Below are 26,100 nucleotides of genomic sequence, written 5' to 3' on the forward strand. Positions count from 1 at the left end.
TTTTAAAGATAAAGCCAACCAGCTTTTCGGCTTCAAATTTAGGTTTTGCAATAAAAGACATTCTACAAAACATTATACCATTGGAAATGCTTTAAAGAAGTAAATTGAATTTAGAAAGTTCATGGTTATTTTTGTGAAGGGAAATGTGGTGGGGAGTTTGGATTCAAGATCGCACGACATCATAAGTCTTGGAATATTTGGAATTCCTCAAAGACAGTGGAATTTCCAGAGGACTAAAAGAAAGCTGGTGATGTGCCAGTTTTCTAAAAAGGGTAGGTTGGACAGTCTGGCCAAAGACAGCCTGGTCAGCCTCCCTTCCCAGACAGGGAAATACAGGGATAACAGCAAGTATTTCAGCCCATGACACTCAAAGAGCATTTGCACCCAACCCAAATCAGTAGGGGTTCACAGAAAGCTATTTTGGCTGAACTTCAGCAAAAGCTGTTCATCAAGAAGCCAGAAAGACAAAATCAACATGGGAGATATTAAGAAGATTTAAAATTAACTAAGATTAATCAATTGCCTGCATTTAAAAGGAGGATCAGAAATACACTTGCCTGCTGATAATCACGAGTAATTTTGGGACTATGCTAACACACTCTGGTGTTGAAGAAGCATAAAATAAACATTGGCCAAGGACGACTGTAGAAAACATTGTGGGAAGAGAAAGTGGGAAGAGCATGGTCACTGATAGGGATCTGCATCCCGTGGGAAGTGGGGCAGCAGCCCCAGCCCCTGTACAGCCAAATCCCAGGTCATACATTCAGCCTACAGCCTTCCTGCAGGGGCTTCCATCTGCTCCACAGCCACTCCAGCTCCTTTTCAGGGATCACACGGATAGGCAGGTAATCAAAAACTCTCAAACACGGAATATCCTATATGGGAAGTGTGGTCACACCATCTCTGGGTCTGGTACTGGTGCAGTTGCCACCCCAAGATTTGGCATCGACAGATTTTGACTTGACCTTATTCAGTTTGGTTCAGGATTAATAACTGAACAGGTTCTGGGTAAAGGTGTCTGGGAGTGACATTGGTTTAACTTATTAGAGAGGATTCCATGCTAACATTGTAAGTACCTAAGAGAAGAGGTCTGAGAAATAAAATGCTTTCAAGTGCAGTGGGTGCACAGAGAGTAAGAGTTGAGGAGCACATTTAACACTCTGGTTACCAACTGTTGGAACAAGTGAAGACAGACTGCTGAATCAGTGGAAACTGTAAGATCAGGATTCTTCTGTTTCAACAGGGATTAATCCCTGTGATCCATAACTGCTCTACATGACCACAATAGCCCACTTTTGACCATAATCTTCATGGTCTATGAATCTCCAGATCATATCACCTTTCCAAACTTAACAAATGGAAGAAATGCACAATCTGGCAGGGTAAACAGAGCATGGGCATCAAGGTTGGCATGGTTACACTGCATTTATTAATATGTAACCTGGTTTGTACCTCACTATGTGCACATGGAACTGCTCCGTGCCATTCACAGGAGGATCAAAGCGAACCCAGGCAGATCAGCTTTTGTTGTCAACATTTGAGTAAAATATAATTTGATATTACTTTCAAGAAAAAATAACATTACATGATTTAAATATTCAGATTTTAGTAATACGGAAAGTTTTTATTACTAACACATGCAAAGAAAATATTGCAATGTTTATGTGAATATCACATGCTTTAATAAACAGTGATAGAAGTTCATATTTGTGTTCATTCTTGTCTCTAGAACAAACCTTCTGTGACCTTTCTGGGATGCAGAGCATTTTAGATGGGTGTTTATAAAGTTCATAGTTCCCTGACAGCTTTGAACTGGTATGAAGGCACACGGGGCAGGACACGGACTTCAGAAATTCTTCTGAAAGATCAAAAGAAAAGAGAAAAACAGCCAGCATCAAACAGGCACACACAGAACAGCAAATAACAAATAAGGATGAAGCTGTTGTGACCAACACTAACCCAAGGGTTAGTGGTGAACTCTTAGTCTGAGTGCCCAGAGTGAGGACCCGAACTTGGAATTTCCTGGCTGTCGTCAATTCTGTTACAACTGTAACTTGTTTCAGCATGTTTTCAGCTTTTAAATTTTTTCCCTCCTCTTTAATATAGTCTAAACTAGACATAAAATGGAAAAAATGTACTATTTCCACTGAGCACTGATGCTTTTGACATCTGCTTCCAAGTGTTATTCATCACCACACAGCGCAACAATCTGAGAGCAAGTACAATGTACCTTTTGGAAAAAGTGAGTCTCTGTGATTGCTTCTCATAAAAAAGCCTTGCCCTTTCCCCCAGTAATTGCAGCTCTTGCATGTTCATAAAAGAAAAGCACAGCAGCCCACCTGCATGTCCCAACGAGCAGGAGCTTTTGCACTGTTTGTTTTTAGGGTCAGCCCCCCGCCCCTCATAGATGGCAAAAGGGATGTCCTTTTTTTTTCACCTTAGTTTCCAATACTTCTTTTTAAAAAATCTGTATGTCAGGGAAGTCATTTTTTCTGCTCTGTTTTCACTGGGGAGTCTTCAGCTGGGAGACAGGGTCCAGTTGTAACCACTGCACTCAGAGATGGACAGATGTCAAAGAGAAGAGAATTCAGAGGACAGTCAAAGGCGATGCAAGGAAAAATTAAACGAGGTAGGTCTCTTTAGAAAGAAAAGAGGGCACAGATGAAAACAGCTTGTAGTATACAACAGACTGACCACTATCTGTACAATCAGAGCTTAATTTGCATTGAAAAGAGTTTAGATTGTATGTTAGAAAAATCTGTGATGTAGACAGAGAAAAACTTAAATTCCAAACAAATAACCTTAAATTTCCTTTAGTAGAGGTTTTTATGACCTGCCAGGCTTTACAAATCTCCCTTTTGCTTCTAGACATCTACAGGTATGAATTTGGGTTCCACACCCACAGAACAGGGCTACCTTCTACAGCATCCAGCTCTTTACATGGAAAGTACTGAGGGAAATGCAATAGGAAAAAATGTTGGGCCAAATCTCACCAGCACGTTCCCATCTAAATCACTGGCCTGAGGTACAAAGACTCCAGATAATGCCATGCTATTGCTATTGTGGTACTGAGAGGAACAACCCCTGAGCAAAAGCACAAGTAGTTGTTTTTTTGCATTAAAAACTGTATGCAGGGTATAATAAGGTGGGTGTGAATGGGTCCCTTTCCAGGTCTATTTGTTAACGTGGTGCTCATGTGGTACCATGAGGTGGTTGGGTCAAAGGATGATTGATAAGATTCCTGAAAATATTGTTTATAAATCCCACTGAGGTCTGCTGGACTAAGACAAATAGTGCTGGACCTACTCCTCCCCTGAGCTGGCAAGTCATGGAGCTCTTTAAATCAGAACAAAGCAAATAGTAGATATTACCATATTAGAATGCTTTAAACTTGTTTCATAAGGCATCATTCCATGTCCATCCTCAGCTCTACGAGTCCTGAAGGCACAAACAGGCACAGGCAGCAGGTGAAGAACAAACATCCAGTGCACGTCCAGGTCCTTTGGTATTTATCCTTATCTTTGACCCAAAGAAATCCAGATTACCCTTGGTCACAACTGAAATAAGTGGGTGAAAGGAAACTTGGACAAATGAAAGGAACATTGAAGAGACCATGAATGCACCTGCCTTGTACAGTGCAAATAAGTAGAACAGTAACTTTTCAAAAAAAATGCTATAAATCTGGTAGATAATACCCTTCCAAATGTTTTTACTTCCAAGCATCTTTTATCCTGAAGGTAGAATGAAAAACTTGAATTTTTCTCCAGCTGTTCAGTTTTAGATAATGTCACGTTAGATTTATGAATTGACCATTCTTTGCACCTCAGGCTTCTGTCTGCAGTGTGTATTAGTAATAATCCAGAACTTTTCTGTTTTGTCTAGATAAATTTGAAATAACCTGCAGCTGGAATTGGCTCTGTAGGTATTGGTCCATCATGGCTCCATCAAGAAGCACTTCAGAGAGAAGGAGCTGTTTGTAACTCTCCCTCTGAGATCTGTTTCCACACAAACTGAATTGTCCTTTGTTGAATGCAGGCACTTAAGGATGAGTCACATAGAAAAGAAAGATCTGACTCCGCACAGTTATTCTCTCTCTTGAAGATAATACTTGATTGATACCAGTTCTAAGCATCATTCAAAAGGGGTAAACAACAGGAAAATTAAGGTCACAGCAGTGATGTTTGTCATTGGTTTTTACTCTGCACAGAGCTGTCGTTCAATTCATTACATGAAGTCTCTGGCTTTGTGCTCTGCCAGCAAAAGCAGAGAAGTGTGGGAATACCTGTGGATCTCCTTTGTCCTGTGTAACACACCAAAGTGAACAACCTTCAGGTAAAGAGTTTGTAATTTTTTTAGATACAAAGTACCAGAAACAAGTGATGGCAATTACCATTGGTAATTTAATAGATCTTTACTTGCTGATGTGTACAGCGGTAAAATGAATTTGGACAATTTCTGTGACTAGTCATAAGTCAAAGCCAAGGCCTGGGAACAGCTGCTCTGGTTTCTCATTGGTCTTGTGCAGGACACTCACACACACGGCGCTGCCAAGACCTCAGCCAAGGTCTACAGACATCCAAAAAGTTATGCTCAGTGTCACTCCTTTGAAAGAATCTGGGCTCTGACCTGGGGTGCAAATTAACTTCAGCATGCTCCCAGCAAAGTGCTGACATGGAGACATTACTTAATTCTTGTACAGCAAGGGTGACTCGTATGGATCATTTAGGACTGTCAAAACAAACTGTTCTGTGACTAAGGACTTGCTCCACATGAGCTGTGCCTGCAGGATTAAATTCTTGGGGAAGAAACCACAAGCCTCTTGCTCCTACATCTGGGGAGCAGGTCAATTTAAAATCCTCTAACACAAGTATAATGTTCTTTTTCAATTTTCTGTATTAATTTTGAAATTAAGCAGTTCATTTATCTGTATTTGGTCTCCACTCAGGAATAAAAACCTCCTATGCTGGCAAATCCAATTGTATTTCAGGAGTTCTGATGCTGTTGTGAAAGCTACTGACAGAGTGGCTGAATCCAGAACACCCTGTAGGGCACAGACAGGTACAGAGCAACTCCTGGGGTCTGCACTGAGAACTGGGATCCTTTCTGAAGGGCAGAAACAGAGGGATTGAGTTGGTTTGCAGTGAGCAGCAGGAGCTGTTCTCCCCCTATGGGGAACACACAACTCTCCTGCAAACAGTTTCCAGGCAAACACAGACGAGTAAAGGCTCCTTCTGAAGTACAGAAAGAATATTTTTGCTTGAAGAGCTTGCCAGACTTTAATACAAGAAAGAAGGTGCTTGGCAAAGTCACTAAAGGTGGCACATAGAGCAGACTGGGAACTGGCATTTTTATGGAGTATCAGCAAAAGTTTTGGATCTAAAAACCCAAACAACTCCCTTTGGCCCAGGGCACGTTTCAGGGAGTGGGGGAAAAAAATAAATAAGTAAATAAAAAATTTAGACCAGACTAGCGGGTTGATGTGATGTTTTGGTTTTCCTCCCAAGAGATTCAGGTTGTTGATGATGCTTTGACAGTGGAGGTACCTGCTCTCAAACAAGTCTCTGCATTAAATCCTCCAAACAAGAAATGGCAGTGGCTGGAAATGCTCCTCGGCACACACATGTTCATCACACCCCCTGAGAGTCTGCAAAGGTCCCAATGCCCCTGTAGCCAGAGAGGATAGAGACATTTGCTGGAAACAATTTTATTTTGCTTACTAATTCAGATGTTCTGTTGGTTTTGATACCCTTAAGAGATCCCTTCCTACTGCATAGTTTAAATTACATCGATTAGGGACAGGGCCAGCACTTCCTAATGGACATTGCACAGATCTAATAATAGACTTCATTGTCCTGAGACAAAGGGAACATCATTTTTCTCTTGTGTGAACCTCTGAGGCCTGTACTGTTAAGGTGTCCATAAAGCACAGCTGGACAAAAATGTGAACTTTCTGCATGTTGCCTTTTAACGGAAATTTGATGTTTCATTTCTGCACAGATTTATTATATAGTCTACAGAATATGCATCTAGCACCCAGATGTGAAGCTGCAACAACTCTATCTACACAACTTTTAACAGGTGTTTATCCCACTTGGATTTTGCAATCTGCAAAGACAGTGATTCTCCTTAAATAATCTATTCCAGTGAACAACTATCAGAGTTTTAGAAAGTTCAAAAAATTTCTAAACCTGGAATTCTCTTACCTATTGGTTTTTATTCTTTTTCTTTGCTTAGAGCAGTATGTTCACTGCCTTCTTCTTACAAACACACATGTATTGCCTCCCCTCAGCCATCACTCTCTAAAATACACATCCCACAGCACTTCAGCAGTTCCTCAGAGGTCACTGATATTCAGATTTCTGACCTCTGTTCATATTAGGACACCAGTTAGTCCATATTTTTTTTTTTTGTGATAGATATCTCTCATGTTTAGAGACAATTCTCTGCCAGAGACTAATGCCAAAACAGCAGTAAAATATGTTGCATGCCTATTAAGTGACTGTGCTGTCGATATATTAACAACCCCACTTTAATGTGCTCCTTTCTTGCAATAGACTCATGATTATTTAACTTGCACAAATCAGTGTCTTCCCACCATCCTTTCTGTCTTTGCTTTGTGCTTTGTTAGGGTCCTGCAAGTTCTCCATCAGTCACTGAGTTAAATTTGTTGCTCATGGAAGCTTAGCTATCCAAATAGAGTTTCTTTGGTTTTGGAAAGACCCGTGAGATTAAGGAGAACTACAGCCTAGTTTAGCCATCTAAACCCTTTCCAAAGTTTTCTCAACAGTTTTGTTCTATTTTTAAATAGAAAATAAAAAAAAAAAAAAGAAAAAAAAAGGAATTCCCCCATTCCTTTGCCTTGCTGCACAGTGTGAGCATTACTGTACTTCTGTCCCCTTCCCCTGCAGTGGGCACAGCAACATTCTGAGATGAAAAAAGGGAAAACCAAGTGTGTCACTTCAGCCATACCTATCCACTGCTGCTAGGTACCAAAAGTCCTCTGGTGAGAGAGAGAGGAGAAGTTGAGGTTCTGTCTGGCATGACATTAGAGGGATGAACAAATGGCAAACCATCCCCAAGTGCAGCTGAACAACTCTCTTAAATTCATGGTGCAGCCATTTAATCAGAAAACAGCTGGGATGGAAAATCTGATATTTCTTGGCAGTCTATGTAACATTTTCTTCTCGCTGGTGAAAAGTATGACCCTGAGGGTTTATAATTAGGCAATAATTAATCAGGCATACAAGCACCTCAGCAAATGACACGAGGCTTCAGGATCTCTGGACATTCCTTCACTTCCTTCTGCTTTATCCAAAATACACCGTGAAAATCAAACTCCAGAGTTAAAGATGGAGAGGCTGCCAGGTGAGCCAAGGAAGTCCATAGCACCAGTCCACAATAACACTGAAACAGCTGACCCAGAAGGGGAAGGTCCACACACATGCTCTGGCTTGGTAAGATTTTGCAGTTTAAAGGAGGATATGACAAGGACAATGTAGTGGGTTTCTATGGCTGGGTTTTGGTAGCAGGGGGGGCTACAAGGATGGCTTCTGTTAGAAGCTGCCAGAAGCTTCCCCTGTCCCGTGGAGCCAATGCCAGCCAGCTCCAGGACGGAATTCCTGCTGCTGGCTAAGGCCAAGCCAGTCAGGAGTGACAGTAACGCCTCTGGGATAACATATTTAAGAAGATTGTTGTGCAGAAAAAATTCCAGCCAGGGAAGAGCGGAGTGAGAACATGGGAATAACAACATAGACCCCAAGGTCAGTGCAGAAGGAGGGGCAGGAGGTGCTCCAGGCACTGGAGCTGAGGTCCTGCAGCCCGTGGGGCAGAGCAGGGTGGGGCAGCTGTGCCCCTGCAGCCCCTGGGGGACCATCGGGGTGCAGAGACCCCCCTGCAGCCCCTGGGGGAGCATCGGGGTGCAGAGACCCCCCTGTGGCCCCTGGGGGACAATCGGGGTGCAGAGACCCCCCTGCAGCCCCTGGGGGAGCATCGGGGTGCAGAGACCCCCCTGTGGCCCCTGGGGGACAATCGGGGTGCAGAGACCCCCCTGCAGCCCCTGGGGGAACATCCGGGTGCAGAGACCTCCCTGCAGCCCCTGGGGGCTCCCACGCTGGAGCAGGTGGATGCAGGAAGGGGGCTGTGACCCCGTGGCAGGCCCAGGATGGAGCAGGGTCCTGGCAGGGACCTGCAGCCCGTGGAGAGGGAAGCCCAGGCTGGAGCAGGTTTTTCCCAGGCAGGACTCGTGGCCCCTGTGGGGGACCCACGCCGGTACAGCTCATCCGTGAGGGACTGACCCCATGGAGGAGTGACCCATGGGGCAGCAGGTTGGGAAGAGCTGCTGCCCGAGGGATGGACTCACACTGGAGAGGTCCATCAAGGACTGTCTCCCGTGGGAGGGACCCCACAGGAGCAGGGGAAGGACTCCAACTCCTCTCCCTGAGCAGCGGCAGAAACAACAACTGACAGTAACCCCCATTCCCTGTCCCCCTGCACAGCTGGGGGGGAGGAGGGAGAACATGGAAGGAAGGAATGGTGAGGATAAGGTGTTTTTAAGACTATTTTATTTCTCATTCTTTGGCTCTTATCCTGTTAGTAATAAATTTTAGTGGGTACCTGGTATGTGGCCAGGGTCAACCCACTACACAGAGAGGTGCTCCAGGGACCAGATGCAAATGGGACATCTTTCTTCAGACTGTGCCACCTGCACAGTCTGGATCCAAACCTTTCCAGAGATCAAAAGGGCCCAGAAGTCAATATTTAGTCATAGCTCTTGGAATGAGCTACAGTTCATTGCATTGTGCTCGTGTGGGGAGATGAAGTTCCAGAGGGAAGTGGCAATAATGGCCCTGCTGTATTTATCTGTTCCAGCTCATTTTCAGTACTTTCCCAGCACCACGAAGGTGATTGTTGACACTGCTCACACCCCATCAGACTGTATAAAATAAATACTTTAAGACTGAATTAGTAAAAAACACAGCTGTCAAATCAGCTCCAGAGTACAAGAGAGACTGAAGGGACAGACCACAACTGTCATTGGAGAGAATGACAAAAGGTCAAAAAACAAAAGTTCATCTTTTGACTCAAAGGTTAAGGTTAGCCATTGCTTAGATGACAAAATATTCAAACTGTTCAAAACCCCTTATCCTTTCTCCTTTTGCTGGCATAACATCCCATTTACAGCTGTAGCAGATGGAACTTGTTTGTCTTTTCTACCTTTCTACCTTTTCTTTTTTTTTTTTTTTAATAATGTTTTCATGTTACCTTTTACAAGAAAGAGAACGACAATGTAGATGGCATCAAAACCTCTATGGTCTGTTGTACAGGTAATTTCCAATACTCTGCAGTCAAAATGACCAGGCCTGATGGGAATGGGAGGGCTGGGAGCCAGAGTGGTGGCCCAGGGTTAGGCCCTTTCGAGCACAAAGTTGAGAAGAAGGGTTTGAAGAGCTTTTTTAGCAACCACTGTTTCTAACTGTGGCTTTTGCCACCTCTCAGAAATTTTGGTGATCTTTTCTGGTGACAGGCAGGGGATTTACTCATAATCTTGGTACTTTCTTTTAGGGGGTGAGACCAGGTAGCCTGAAATACGTGGCTCTCATTCTTGAGTCCTTATGAGATTTGAAACCACAGAAAGATGGATAATTATTTGGATTTCAGCCTTTGCAAGGAAATTATGAATTTCCATTTGCATCCCCAGAGAAGCAGCTGGGAAACAGAAGCAACAGAGATTGTGCTTGCTCTGATAACTGGATTTTCTGGCTCCAACACAGCCTGGAAGAAGGCTCTTAATTCAGTTGGCATCCACTGAAGAAGGTTTAAGATTTCTCTACTTTTCTGGCAGCTTATCAGTGCAATATTGACAATTACAGACCTTCATCTTTGAGCTTTATGTCTGTAACTACCCATTTTTAATAGTCAACTCTAATGCTGGTGTGGTCTCAGCCCTGCATTCACATGAATGAAAAAGGGAGCACAGTGAGCTCCAACACCCTGGTTACACATTGGATGCCACTGGAAAGGCAGGAGGAGAGAGATCCCAGTGAGAGCTCTGACTACAAAAACCACTTAATGAAAAATCTGTTGGCTCAAGTTCCCGTGATAAATATCATCCAGCAAAGTGCACCGAAAAACATCTGCAGAGGCAGAAGCACCTCCTGTAAATACTGTACCTGTAGAACAGGTACCACACAGGGCACTAATACCCAGCTTCTCTTTGGGGCCTCTTGCATGATCATGTCTCAAACCAGCACAGAAATATCAGCTGTTGGGACTGTCAGCTAAAGCTGAGAAGTTTGGAAATGAAACTCTTACTTCATCTGCAGGAGTTACTGAGCAATTCAGCGAAAACAAAGGGGAATGGGCAAGATACTCCCTCCCAACTCATATAAACAATTAAACCACGCTATTTCCTCACTAGTACTGCCTTGAGCAAGAAAACATGGGTGCAACACACAGAGCTTCCTAAAGACTGTATCAGAGACAACTCCTATAGAACATTTACAGAAAATGCCTTCATCTTTATCTAAGTCTAGTGGCATACGAATGGGTTTGCTAAAACTCAGCTCATCCTTGCCAAGACAGACACAACATTCCTGGTTCCACACAGTCAAAACCAGCTCACAAGTTGCTTCCCTTGCTGAAGTGTTATGAACTGCAGAGGCATTTGATGCCTTTGCCTGTCCCCCGAGTGAGCGTGAGCTGGCAACGAGCACACTCCCAAACAAGTGGGTGACTAATTTGACTGGTGTCAAATCTTGTTTTTACACCGAGCATTTCATTCCAACACTCACAAATGACTCCAGTGCCACTGAAACAGAACCACTCTCGTGGCAGACAGTGGCAACTAAAAACACATCGTACAGCGTCTGAGGGAAAGAAAATGTTGGCAAAGATAACGTTGTCAAAACTCCATTTCTGTGAAAACTGCTCTGGCAACTTTCAAGTGTGTTTCAAGTACATGCAAGTATTTTCAATTTATGTAGTTTCAGCTACATAAAGCAGAGACAAGACCTCAAGATTCTAGTTTAAATTTCCTTCTTCACTCCTCATCCTAACAAACGACTCTTTCCTTGGAATAAACTGAATAATACTCAATTTACACTTCACCTTCTCCAATTCACTGTTAAGACCAGCTATACATAAAGCTGAGGAGGAACTAACAGTATTTTCTAAACATTTGCTTAACTGCAGGCAGGATCTGACCCAGAGGTGGAAATAACAAGTTGTCCCTCGTTCACTGATGTGAATATCTGTGTCAGGAGTGCTGAAACAGATGTGTGCAATCCCCATTTGCCATCTGAAAATTAATCAATGTATAAAGTTATTCTATAGCCTGAATCTGGAAGGGGAATGAGAAGCAAATAGTAAATTGGCTGAAAGATGCATCTTTAAAGGAAAGGAGGAGGGAGTGTCAGGATAATGAAATTAAGTGTTTTGAGTTTTTATTGTCAAACACAGTTTTGCTTTGAGCTCGACATAAGAAGGATTAGGTCACTTAGGAATATAGCAACATTTATTGTGAGTTTATTGCAAAACAACTTGAGATGCCCAAGAATTCTTCAATTCTCCTATTTGATCATTCCACCCACTGCACTCGGTAGAGTCAAGTCTGGTTATCAAGGAGCACATCTGCGGGTGATATTCAGCCAATAATTCTCTTTTTAAACAGAAAAAAACTTGCCGACAAAGCCTTTTGGACAAAATGGAAAAGAGGAATTAACACTCATTGAGGAAAAATCTTAAGATCTTTCTAGTGCGCATTCTGTTGGAACGAGCAATGTTGAATAATTACACCTACTTGGTCACAAAAGAGCGTAAACAAAACCCAAACAGACTCCAGGGAATAAGATCCCTCTTTTCCACTGTGTGTGTTGGTGTTGCTTTGCACAGCTGGGAACACTTTGCAGAAGGGCTGTGACTTCTCACCCTCCACTATTGTCTTCCAGGCTGAACCACAGCCCTGTGGTGATCAGGCCTGATCAGGACATGAAACTATGGCCAAAGTGCTTCTTTGGGGAAACTGGGATCTGCTGGAGATATTGAATATAAACAACATTTTACAGCCATTCCAATGTGCCTCTTGGAACTTCAGTGTTACCCAGGTTCCCCAGGTTACCAAGAAATGCTGTTCAGAGTTGGCAGCAGCAGTGAAGAGGCACCACAGTGCCTTGTGCTCATGAGGGGCTCCTTCTGATCTGCCTTACAAGAGCAGAAATACACCAACATCAGTGGAATTCTTCCTTGTTTGCACCAAGCCAAAACACACCTCATTTTCCACGAAAAGATGTGCATAAAACCCCACTTTCTATGGTGGGATCAGCCCTGAAGTTTTGTTGATTACTTTGAAGAACTCTTAGAAGTGGAAAACTGAAGTCCCCTAATGCAAAATAGGGTGCTACCAGCAGTCTTTTATCTACTTATTTGTTTACTATCCATAAAATCAAATATTTTTGACAATTTGGATGGCCCACGTGCAGGTTACAGCAGATCTCGGAGTCCTGACCATCGTAAGCAGCCTGTTCTCACAGCCACCTCAAGGCTCTCCAGTGACCAAGATGTGAGAAAGGATTTAGACACGAGCCCACACGTGAGCAAACAGCAGCAATGAAAGTAGCAGCCATGGAATAACAAAAATTTGTGTCTAAAAATCCAACAAGAGAAAATTCTTTCTCAATACATTTCCTAATCAGTTCAAGACATAACTACAGACTAGGAATTAACTGCTGCTGGCTAAAACGTGTGTTCTCTGTAGCTGAAAATCCAAGAGTTTTCAATATAAATCAAGGCATAGCTACTTATTTTCAGGAGTAATTCCTATAGAGCAACATGTAAAAAATACAAAGCAGCAAGGTGACACAATAAAACAATAGAGCTACAAGAACACAGATAATAACAACAGAAACACAGATTTGGCTTAGAATAGTGAAAAAGTACACCATAAACCATCCAGCATTCAATAAGAGAAGTAACTGGAATAGTTAAAAAAGAGACAAGATGATACCTTTTTAAGAATTTAAAATTTTGTTATTAGTAGTAAATGAACTGCAAAAAACACACTTGAAATTTGGCAATTTGGAAAGGAAAAAATACTTTTCATCATATAGTATCTACCTGGTGGTTTATTGTATGATCAGAGCTTAGTTAAAAAAATTACCAGCAATCCATATGCATTTTACTGGATTTACATGAGGTTATTATTAAACTAGGCAGACTTCATTAAAAATGTAGAAGCTAAAACTCTACAAGTAACAGAATCTATTTCTCCTGCTAAATTTCTCTGCTGTTCCTCTCAGGAGTTAACTGTTTCTTGTGACTAATCAAACAAAAGTAATGTGCCCTACAAATATAAACATAAACACTTACATGTAAATGTTATTTCTGAGTCTTACACAAACAAACTTATGGTATCTTGAAAATTGTTTTATTCCTTGACAAGGAATAATTTGATATGAGAACAAATCCAGACAAAATGCTCAGAAAAGGTGAAAGAGCTGCTTTAAAGGTTGAATAATGGTACGACCTCAGAGACATATCTGTGGTACATGCACAGAAATTTCTCTAGAAATAATGATTTAACACCTGGTCATTAAAACAGTTAAATTAAAACATTAAAACAGCTCTTTCTCTCCTCACCCCTTTTACTGGTGGGATTATCAGTTCTCTAATATCCTCCACTACCAATTTCCTTCTTTACGCTTGTTTTTGTTTCAGAACCTTAAGCAGAAAAACACTGAGGGCTCATGTGGGTTTTTAGGAGCTGGTTGGGCACACAGTCATGTGTGTCAGCAAAATTAACAGCAACTTCTCCGTTGCACACAATGATTTGTAAAGGGTGTGTGAACACCACGGTGCTCATGGTTACACATGTGCTTCACCAAAAACAGGGATCTACAGCAGAAGGATGAAGCTCTTTGTAATTCCAACCTTTGTCACAGATGGTCATGCCTATGGGAGATGTGAGGAGGAGTGTAATCCATGAGCTGAATCATCAGTTCTTTCAGTTTGCTGGAATATCCCCTTATAAATGTTTTCTTTAAGTTTGTTAAAACAAGTGAGGTCTGTGCACCCTCTTATGTCTTGTTTGATTGGTTTCTTTCCAAGTATGACATGATCCCAGTCCATATGGTTTAAATTAGGGAGTGAGGCTCTTTGCAAGGCTGTGACAAAAAAGAGTAAGTCATAACAAACCCGACCAAGTGCATGAGCATGTTCAGCAAGGCCACAGATTCCTTAATTCTACAGAGTGGAGCCCGGATCACACCCAGCAATGGCTGTGCAAGCCCTTCCTCCCCATCCCAGCACCAGCCAGGACATTCCTTCACTGCCTATGGTGGTGTCACCTGCCTCCCCAGCCACTGAAATTCCAATTTACACTGAAATTTGGTGAATATCTTTGATGTTGCCTCTCAGTCAGTGAAGCACCAAACAGTCTGGCAAACCCAGAGATGTTTGGGCATCTCTGGACTGTGATTACCCTTCACACCATCTCAGTTCTCATGTCTCAAGGTCTGAAGTCATCATGTTACTGATACCTTTTACAGATGACTTCAAGTTCACATGCACTGAAATTAAAAGAGTTACAATTTTGGCAGCCCATGGAGAGCACCACAGAAATTAATACATCTAATGAACTGAATATTATCTCAAGACAGTAGTGATAGCAATTGCAGAATCGTTTGAAAACTTGATTATAAGAAAATAAAACAGACACTCCTCCTGCTCAAGTATCCAAAGGCCCCAGCTCCCCAAACACAACAGCCATGGGCTTAATTCTCATGGAAGCCTCTGACAAATTTGAATTGTGAGGGAATGGGAATGTTCTCCAAGAGCATAACTTCTCCCAGCATAGCTTTGGGGAAAAGCAGAGATTTCTCAGCAATATCTACACTGGGATCACATTTAAAAGTATCTGAGGTAGACAGTAAATGGTGCTCAGATGAATTTGGGAGCCTTCATCATAACTGAACACAGGCTCCCAGCATTTGCACCACGGGGAGCCCTCGGGTGTCGAGTTCTGTCTCTGTACAATCTGTCGATTCCCAGGCAGCAAGGGCCTCATAAAATCAGGCCAGACTGAACAGGAGCTACAGGCTGACCAGGGGACCTGACTTCTTGGTCAGTCCCTGATAACACAGACCTTGCAGCTCTTTACTGTCCAGCCCAGCACGCTAAGATAGCTGCTCTCTTGGCTGTTCTTCCAAACCTGGCTCCTGTCCTGCCTGTGTTCTGCTCTAAGTGACAGATCAGACTTACACCAGTTTCCCTCCATGTGCTCTTCTGTCTGCTGTGCTCATTCCCTGTTTCCTGATCTCTGTGCAGCCTCTCACAGTTTGGTGCAAACCCCAATATCTGTGGTTCCTAGTGGTGGCTCTCCTTCCTCAGAGCATGTTACTCCCAGTCTCTCACCAGATATCCCATCTTTCCTTGTTTGCCTTTACAGAACATCATCAAGCATTTCCATGAGACTATACTGGAACAGCAGCACCTTCTGTAGGGAATGAGCAGAACAGAGGACTGGAACACACCATCACCAGACAGCTCAGCAACTTGTCAATAGGTTCAACCACATCACAGACCCACAGTCTGGTTTTGCACTGCCAGCAAAACTACGTGTGACTTCTCTGAGAGGCCAGACACAAGCACTGGACTGGATCTTTACAGCTTGGCACTGCTGTTGCCCTCTGAGGATGAACAAGATGATGAGGTGGGAGAACAGTGCCACAACCTCTCTTGGACTAATGGATAAAAAATGTAGGCAAACTATTTTTAGATGAAAGCATGAAAACATTCTGCTTGAATTAAACTCAGAACCAACTTGCAAAAGCAAGAACAGATGCAAAACTACTTTTAGTACAAAAATATGTTTAAAATTCTCTAAAAAGAGTTTGGAAGATGCACTTCCTTACAGACTTAGACAAAGTTTAAAAATGAATCAACAACCACCATTCTCTAACCTTCAAACACTCTTTGAGGCTGTCTGCACTCCCAAGGGAGTTTTGGGAATGCTTTGTGTGGGCACAGTGATGGCATGAAGCAGCATCCATGTTAAATGAAGATAGGAACCAGACATTGGCAAACCAGAGTAAACCAGTGAAAGGGACAGTCACAACAAGAATAGTCATTTAGAAAAGCTCATCCTCCTTTTGCATCCTTTTAATAATCCTTTTCTTTCCATATATTTTCCTAGGCTTTATTCAGGATAAAAGTCTTAAAGCCTGAAGCTGGGCAGCAGAGCAGAGAGAGGAGGGCTGGCAGGGAGTCAGTTCATGTTTTCTCCTAAAGCTTCTAGTCCAAACCAACTGGGTGGGCCAGAGATCCCCCTCCTGCCACCTGATGCCTCCAACTGAGATTCAGATTGACTTAGAGATAAAACTTTTATTTAAAGTGAAAAAGGAAGCCTACATTACACTTTGCAGAGACAAAGGCTGATAAACTGCATGGTCTGAATTTAAAGTACTTAAGAATTGTTAGGGCTATATTACTTATCTGTGGGTACTTTGTTTAAATAATGCTATTTTTTAGCTCAGAAAGTGTAACAGTGCCACTATTTCATCCTATGCAAGATGTTTTCCATGTAAATGCTTGCAGAGTTTTTTTCAGGAGTAAAAACAATAGCAGGGTGAACATAACCAGGTTCATCTCATTATTCAAAGTTACACGAGCACCATCACCAGTTACACATGCACCACCCGATCACCCCATGGCACAGTTTGATCCAGATCGGGTGTGGGCACAGGATCACATATTTCTAAAATTAGCCAGAATCCCCAGAGGTGGAATTTGCACCAGTTTTACATGGCTCCCTGCCAGCAGCAGACCAGATCAGACCTGGCATAAAAGCACATCTGTACCATAGAGAAACCCTGAACCAGAATAAAGTCAATTGGTAGGGATTTAATCTGCCCTGATACTCCAAACACACCTCAGTGAATTCATACCAGGGAAACACTTTCTTCTTATCAGGTACTAAGAACCTCAAAGCTGGATTTACTGCATTTTTAAGCTCTGGGATTTACTGCAAAGCAGAGAGGCCAAACTGATAAACATCTATTTTGGTGTTTGGCACTGGCTGGAAACAAAGCACACAACAGGAATGGAAATGCAGCTTAGCAGAGAAAGCAGTTACCAGAAAGCTTTAATAAAGCAGAGCTTCCCACCACAAAGCACTGCTCCTCATATCCACATGATTCCTGGAAAGAGGATGATCTATTAAGCCAGAGGGAATTCCACTCTATAGTAGGAGGCCAGTTATGCTTATTTTACACACTACTGAGTGTGTAAAGTTTAGTCTGATTAAAGAAGTGTTATCAGCAACATTGGTTGGTTGGTAAATAAAGCTGAGGCCAAAAACTCCCACCTGGGGGAGGCTGCAGTTCAGTCACAGGCTGTTTTCCTTCCCTTGCCCTGGACCCTTCACTCACAAACTGCCGATGGAATAGGAGTGTCTTACACTGAAGCAACCAACATTCATTGGGAAAGGGGGAAAAATTATCCTTCTTTTTTGAACCAAAAGAATTATTTTTTTTTTGGACAGCTGGAACTTTATCATGGGAATACTGTGAAGAGTATAGGGAGAACCATTTTGTTCTTACATTCTTCTCTGAGCATTGCCTTCGAGCCCTGGCCATGGTGTCTGACATACTGAGGTCACTCTTGTTTTCTCATTAAATATATATAGATATAAGTACATGTATATAGGCAGACACTCAGATCTGGTTCGTCTGCCCTGCAGAAAGAATACCTGTGTCACTCAGCCACATTTTGGAGTGCTGGCTTTTTCCAGGCTCATGCATCCCAAGGAGTTCAGCGCACAGGGAGCAGCCTCATGCAGTGAGATGGACAGAAGTGGGTTATAGGCAGCAACAACATAAAGCTCAGCTTTGGCTGGGGAGCTCATGGAAATAGCCTGCATTTTCTTCTAGTGAGTTTCAAATTAAAGTTTTGCTTTCTTTTTTCTTTTCTTAAATCTGTTTTCAATAACTATGGAGCTAAAAAGTATGAAGATAATTATAGCTGTCTGTGCAAAACAGAAATGTCAGACCTCACATTTCCCAACTGACCTTTCATCAGATGAAAATTCCCACAGCAACATTCTCCAAGTACAGAGTTGGGAACTATGAAAAGCTGCAAAACAGCATTCTGTCCAATAACCTTGTTCATGTGGCAGATGCTCAGGTGGGTGTTACTGTGATTTACATAGGAGGAATGGCCTTAAGGTAATAAAAAGGTAATCAAACCTTCAAAGCTGTTCTATTAGGAAGGTTATACTGAGCAATCAGAGAATAGCCTTGCTGAGGTACTGGTGGGGAAACCTGAGGGCTGGTCCTCTGAATGCAGGAAAATGAATGATAAGAAATTCTGAGATTAAAACGAAAATGCAATGTTTTTGCAACATGGCTTATCCGGCTCCTTCCATTCATCCTGGAGTGAGGCACCAAAACCTTCTGCAAGGAGAACATCCCTAAGAAGGAACAATAGAAAAGGTTCTCAGTAATTAACACCGGGATAGGAGAGTTGGCTTGAGTCAATAAAAAAATAAGAGAAAGTCACTCAAAATCTCTGTCGAGCTGGAATCAGCCTAGTACTGGATATTGTAAAAATAATACTTTTTGTTCCTCAAAGTACTCCATTGGCGAGATTTGCAAATATCACATAGTTCATGCTGAAGGAACAGAGCACACAGGAATGTATGCCAACACTTCCAATTGGCTTGGGAAGAGTTTTGGTGGCTCCCAAGTTATCTCACATCTGACTACAACTCTTACTGCAGCTGCAGGTCTATCGAACCATTTAGTTTTCCCAGGCATGTACAAAGAACCACAGACTGGTCTGGGTTGGAAGAAACCTTAAAGATCATCTCATTCCACCCCCTGCAATGGGCATGGACACCTTCCATTAGACCAGGTTGCTCAGAGCTCCATCCAACCTGTCCTTGAACGCTTCCAGGGATGGGGAATCTACAGCTTCTCTGGGCAGCAACAGGTTTCACTCCATTAAATGCTCCAGGCAAGAATCAGTCACAGCTCTAGCCCCTTCCCCCTGGAGCACACTCAACCTCCCAGAGCAGCTCAGCGAGCTGTCAGGTGTGTCCTGCCGTCCTTCCCCACCCTGTGCTGGCTCACACCACCGTGCTGGGGCTGCTGGGCAGATCCACCCTCCCTCCCATGGCACATCCCAAGGGAGCCGATCCCACCCTCCCTCCCATGGCACATCCCAAGGGAGCCGATCCCACCCTCCCTCCCATGGCACATCCCAAGGGAGCCAATCCACCCTCCCTCCCATGCCATGTCCCAAAGGAGCCGATCCCACCCTCCCTCCCATGGCACATCCCAAGGGAGCCGAGTGCTCCACACCCTCCTCCCTTCCCGTACCACTCACACCACAAGCCTGCCCAGGAGGACTGGGGAGCACTTTACAGGGAACCCAGCACTAGTTTCAGTCCTGCAGCCATTTCAGTGTCTGTTATTCACTGCTTCTTTACGAGGGGACTGTGGCAATTCCTAAGTCACTTCTTGCTGTCCCAGATCCTCAGCTGCTCCCAATTGCCATGACCTCCCTGCCAGAGGCAGCTGGAATGCTCTGCAGCTCAGCATTGGGCCCACTTTGTAAGGACAACGTTCCTGGCTTCCTCTAGGAATTAGCCTTCAGACACAGAAGTCTTTTTCCTATTTATGGGGTAAGAAATGAAGACCTGTTGGGCACCATGTGACTACAGCAGCCCAGCCTGAAGATCTACAGGCTTCCCCCACCTCCTCCTTCCCCCTCAAACCCGACTTGTCCTGCAGTCCCCACTCAGCTCTAACACAGCCAGGCCCTGACAGGCTCTGTCAACACAGACCTTACAATTCCAGCAACAAATGTAGGTGAGTTTGACACTTTCACATACGGTGACACGTTTTTGATGCTCCTAATTTTTGAATTAAAAAGAGTATACATAAAGTGAATGTGTATTTTTCCACCTGCAGAGTGGAAAAGAGAGATGCTGCTCTGAAAAAAAGATTAGCATCTCTTTTAGGGAGGTGTTTGGCTTTCATAGGATCACTGGTTCTGACAGAAAGGTTTTTCATGAATTTGTCTTAAGTAATTAAAAGACAAGATCTATTAAAAAAAAAAAAAAAGGCACCAGATCTAACCAGAAGTGAGTCAGGTTAGATAAAGTAAGAAAAAATAAAATAAGAAAGTGAATTCCTCTCGCTTTTTCTAAAGGCAAGAATGTGTTCCAAGTGGGTTTTTTTATTCATTTTAGATTTTGCACAAGCTTGTCCAATCATTCCATTTCTAAAGGCAGCAAATCACATTTTAATTATTATTTCTTACTCTTCTTCTGTATTTCCACAGAGTCTAAAAGGTATTGTAATATCATTTATAAAGTCTTTTCACATAACAAAGCAGGAAGGTAAAGTGGGGTGTGTATTGGTTTGAAAGAAGAAATATTAAAATAATAATTCATCATTATCAACTTTGCCCACCACACTCCCAAAATGCCATTAACACTTTGTAACACTCCCCCAGCCCCTTTTCAGGTAAATCACTGGCCTAGGAAGATTCTGAGCCCAGACTGTAAAATCCAGACTTCAAGTGAAGTCAGTGCAGCTGCACTTTGTATCCACGTCCTTCTCCCTGATTTTGATTAATCGTGTTCCTGAAGGTAACCCACTGAAATCAGAGGGAGACTGGCCTGAAAATAACAAAACCAAAATGTAGCATTTATTCTTCACTTAGGAATCAAACTTTCCCCTCCCAATTTCTTACAGAGCAATGTAATTTCCAATGAAAAAAAAAAAAAAGTAATTTTTCAAACATGGCTTTCAACAAAGTGTTGAGTTCTGGAAAGATTTTACGGTGGAAGAAAAAGCTCTGCCAAAATGTTTTGGCTGCCAGTTGAGAGTAAGGAAAAACAGGCTGGGTAAATTTTTTGCAAGACTCTGACAAAATTTTTAAATTCCTACCATTTTCTGACAATTGTGGTGAATTTTTTTGCCATTTTGAAATAAACATTTTGGTAAGAGGGTCCTATATTTCATATGGGCATTCCTTGGGAAAGCTCCCAGTGGGAGTCAGGCAATGCCCTCCTTGGTGTCCAGCATTACATTGTCACGTGTACAAATGGGGATGGCTGGGGCTACACCCAGAACATCCCTTCTCTATGGGTTATATTGTGATAGAGTCAGTCCAGTAGGTTTTCCTAAGTCCATAAGCCACTTATGGAACACTAAACATGGACTACATCAGAAACAGTCATGGCAGGGGAAGAATAATTAAAACCCCCTGCACTTGCCCCCTTGTGCACTGCTGTTTGCATTAGACAAGGCGCAAATCTGTTCAGAAGTATCCAAAATAAGAGGTGATAGATGATGAAGATAAAAGCAAGTAAGGGTCTTAACCTCTAAATGGAGTTCCTAATGCTCCGTCATCCTTGCCAAAAGTCCAGGTCTTAATAATCACATGGCTATGATTTATTATGCATGTATGGCCACATTCTGAAAAAAATTCCCAGGGAGTCTGTAAATTGCAGATGTAACCACAGATTAATACTCATAATCCCTGGTAAAAACTCTGCAATAACACTGCTATAGCCTAAAGAAATTCTCCCGCTAATATTCCTAATCCTTTCCCATTGGACTTTATGATCCTTCTGTGATTTTCAGGCAGTCCAGCAGTGACTAAACAATATTTATGATTTAATTCTGCTGGTTTTCATTTCCAGACTAGAGGATTTTTTTAAATTTTATTTTAAGTTACACCCATACACATAAAGACTCCCTCCTATAAATCCAGGAAAGGACAAAAACAAAAAAAAAAAAAAAAAGAAACAAGAAGATGTTCACATGTCCTTTACTACCTCTCCTACCACTGCCTACACATTTGGAACCCTGTATTTCTTGTCAGACACTGGAAAACACACCTGGGAGCATTAGTGACATTCCACTGCAGCTGCTGTAGCATCACACCTTCAACTCCAAAATCTCAAAGACCAGGACAAACAGAAGGAAGAGCCTTTTCTTTTTTTCCCCTTTGATTACATCATATTTAGTCTTATTCTTTCTTCTTAGACTGAAAAGCTGCCAGTTTTCAAGTGTCCCTCATTAACTTTTAAAACCTAGGCTTTGCTAAAGTAGAGTTATTAGTTTTTTCCTGGAACTGCCTGAAACTGCAATACCCACATAAGAGCACTAAATCCTAACAGCTACTCAAGGCAAACCAGGAAACACTGCACAGTGTGAGACGTGATATTAAATATTTGTACACAATAGGTTCTAATGGGCAGGAATTTTAGCTGGGGGTGATTATGTGTGCTTTTGGAAAGACAATGATTAAGCTGTTTCAAAAGAAAAACCACCTTTAAAAGTCAAAGTATAGGAAAAGATATAGTAAATAAATAACATTTCCATCCTGCTCAAAGGAGAGGATGTGCAGAGGTGAACTTCTGTTGGTCCTCAGTCAGGGAACCACGGGAGCCCCTGACCAGCACCACCACACATTGCCATCTGCACCAAACCCACCCAGCACCACCACACACTGCCATCTGCACCAAACCCACCCAGCACCACCACACATTGCCATCTGCACCAAACCCACCCAGCTCACACCACACACTGCCATCTGCACCCCTGACCAGCACCACCACACACTGCCATCTGCACCCCTGACCAGCACCACCACACATTGCCATCTGCACCAAACCCACCCAGCTCACACCACACATTGCCATCTGCACCCCTGACCAGCTCACACCACACATTGCCATCTGCACCAAACCCACCCAGCTCACACTTGGTGCTCCCCGAACTGTTGCACACCTCGTGTCCCAGAACAGTGTCTGTCCTTCTGGCCCTGTCTCTGTGGGCTTTAAAAATGGGAAGAGGCTGAGGAGAGACCTCACCAGGGTCTGCAGCTTCTTCACGAGGGGCAGCTCTGAGCTCTGCTCTGTGAGAGCAGGGACAGGATCCAGGGAACGGCTGGAGCTGTGCCAGGGCAGGGTCAGGTTGGATCTCAGGGAAAGGTTCTTCCCCCAGAGGCTGGTTGGGCACTGACCAGGCTCCCCAGGGCAGTGGGCACAGCCCCAGGAGGGTTTGGACAATGCTCTGAGGGACAGGGTAGGATTGTTGGGGTGTCCTGTGCAGGGCCAGGAGTTGGATTCCATGATCCTTGTGGGTCCCTTCCCACTCAGGATATTCTGTGAGTCCATGAAGAAGCAGGGAAGATTCCAAATGCAGAAGCTGCCCCAGGACTGCTGTAGGCAGACTCCCTGTGCTCAAGAGCATTACAACTGGATAAAGGCCCAACATCCTGCAGAGAATTATTGTCTGCAAGGCAACCAGGGGAGGAATAAGTTTCACCCTAGAGAAGGGCTGAACTAAGGGGTTTACAGGAACAAGGGCTGGTAAACACAGGGTTGAACATATCTCTGAAGTGAACCCTAAATAGCAGAATAAACTTAAACAGGACATCACAAGCCAGATTCTGTTCCTCCACAAATCACTCAGGGGCCCTGCATACCATCAGTTTGACATCTGTTCTCTCATACCCCATCAGGAATCTGGGATTTAATTCATAATTGTCCGGGGGAATCAAATTGAAAGATGCCAAGTCAAATATATTTAAATCTCTTTTTGACATAATATAAGACCAAAAGATTCTAAGCAATTTCTACCAGTTTGCTCTTACTTACAGAGTGGAATTACAGCCACACAAGCTTATTTTGATATATAGAGATTTGCAGCTTCAGTGTAACAAGAACATCAAATTCCAATACAAAGTTTTGTAACCAGCTTGTTTGGAAGGTGTCTGAGTGCAATAACACGTAAAGCATGCAGTATAAACCAGCAGAAAAAGCCATGTTTTCAAACTAAAGGTCTGGCCATCAGCTTCTTAAGAAGCTGGGCCTCATTACACTCAACCACCTCTACTCCTTGTGCTTGTAAATGTGGACACATATCTCTTGAATAACCACTGTGCTGGCCATGAAAACAGCTTCTGGGGATATCATGCTTTTCTTCAGGTAGAAGGTGGCTGTTAAAATGTGCAGCCAAAGAATGATCATGCTAATAGGTCCTTACCCACCTGCACCCAGTCACGTGGAACATCACCAGGACAGATTTGTAAAGGATCTATTCAAAACAATTACAAGTGCAACTTCTAAAAATCCAGGAATTTATGATGCTGCTGAATAAAGCCACATAAATAATTCAGTATTAATAGGACTTTAAACCTTCCTAGATACACTGAGCCTGGTAGAAAATGAACTCCATCACCTGATTTTCACTTCTTAAAAAGTAATGTATCTTTTTCCTTTCTTTCCTCATTAAAATGATTCTCTTTCCTTTCTTTTATTCACGTGGTGAACTGCCAAAATTCCCAGACTGAAGTCCTAGATCAATATTATACAACCAGTTCCCTGGCAGTGATGTTCTTAGGCAGTAGAAGGAAGGATATCTCACTGATTTCAGTGCTTTTATTTCCAAGATCCTGAAGCCTGAGTGCAGACATCTCCTGACTAAGTCAGTCAGATCCAAACACACTCCTCTGAGAAAGTTTTTACTTAAGTTCAGGAGAACACTGGGGATATTTAAGACAATAAAAGGTAAACTGAATGTCTCAAAATACCTCTTTCTACACCTGCCTTTCACACTTCTCCCTGTGATGCCTGCTAAGGGGGTAGGAGGATTCATGAGCATGCAGATAGAAGCTTGGAATTGCAAGAAATTAAGGATATTCTTGGAAAATTACCTTGGGTTTATTTCTGTGGCACAGTCAGAGGCGGCACAGAAACCACAGAGTCCTGAACTCCAGAGGAGGAGCTGCCCTCCCACACACTGGGAGGTACAGAGGGGTCCCAAGCAGCCACAGAACTTGCTACCCCGTGCTTAGAGCTGCACAATTCCATGAGCACACACACACACACACACACACACACACTTTCCATGACTGGATTTTAATTTCTGGAAGGTTGCTAGAGAAGCCTGATGGGGTGTGACCCACAGACTGTGACCCACAGGACTGTCAGGAATTTTAGCTGTGTCAGTCCAATCCAGCATCCTCCTTCATAGCTCAAGTGACCTCACTATCCCTAAACTCACCCCTAAAGGTGGGTGTCAAGCTTAGCTTTGAACCTCTCCACTGCTGGACCTGGCCACCTCCCCCAGCACCTCCCTGCGCTGACTGAACCCTTCTCAGACAGCTCTTCCTCAGTCTCATTGCCTGACCAGAATAATTGGTCCCTGTCCTCTTCATAACAGCACTTAAATATGTTTGCAGACTCTCGTGTTTCCCAACAGTTTTCTTTTGGTCTAGACTGAACCTGACCCTTGAATTTTCCGCAGAGATCCGAAGGGTTGATGATCTCCCCGGGGCTGAGAGCGGGGCCCGGCCGGGGCAGGTAACGCAGCTGCTGGGAGCACTCCTCTGAGTCAGCTACCAACATAATTCTGTCACTCACAGGAACAGGTTCAAACATTCCTCACTTTCACCACATTATGGGGAAATTTCAGTTTCTCCAGACCCACAATCATAGCTTATTTATTGCTGCTTTGCCTCCTGAAGCCGTCTGCTCTTAAAGAAAACCAAATTTGGTTCAGCGCTAATATGTGGGCTACAATGCTGTCTAGTGAGGCTAAGTGCATTCATGTTTAAAAGGAATTTAACAATTTAAGAGAAAAACTTGAGGGAAATATACCTAATAAGACATGTGGAAAAGCCTGATCTATACAGTTTATCACACACACAAAAAAAAAAAAAGGTAAAAAAAAAGAGTAAAAAATTTGAACACAGGCTTTCAGAATGACTTTATAAGGAAAAGATAAAACATCCTGAACTTAGCAAAGGTATAAAAAGCTCAACTCCTCAAGTCACTACATTCAAACTAGAAACAAGATGGAAATTTCCCACAGAGGAGTTGCCAAGGAATGTGTCAAGGTCTCCATCACACAGGGTTCTTCAGTCTAGACCAAGGTCCTTCTAAAAGAGGCCACTTCAACCATATGGAGAATTTTAAGGACTGTTTTATGCTCAAGAGATCATAATATTAGTTTCTGGGAATCAAGTCCCTGTTATGCAATTTGCAGGTTTCCTCATGGGAAATCAGCTACAGAATGTTTGAAG

At 43.0% G+C, this 26,100-nt stretch overlaps 1 long non-coding RNA gene across 1 annotated transcript in view; it reads right to left on the minus strand.

Annotated features, from left to right (window-relative positions):
- Positions 1-1,448: 1,448 nt before the first annotated feature.
- The window catches only part of LOC135421635 (uncharacterized), a 151,962-nt gene continuing 127,310 nt past the window's right edge, over positions 1,449-26,100 (minus strand). Inside the window, exons 14-15 of the long non-coding RNA XR_010434133.1 lie at positions 3,372-3,557; positions 1,449-2,637 (exon numbers count right to left, since the gene is read on the minus strand). This is a non-coding gene — a long non-coding RNA (uncharacterized LOC135421635). The remainder of the gene's footprint in view (positions 2,638-3,371; positions 3,558-26,100) is intronic.

Source organism: Pseudopipra pipra, chromosome 13, assembly GCF_036250125.1.
Source record: "Pseudopipra pipra isolate bDixPip1 chromosome 13, bDixPip1.hap1, whole genome shotgun sequence".
NCBI classification, from domain to species: Eukaryota; Metazoa; Chordata; class Aves; order Passeriformes; family Pipridae; genus Pseudopipra; species Pseudopipra pipra.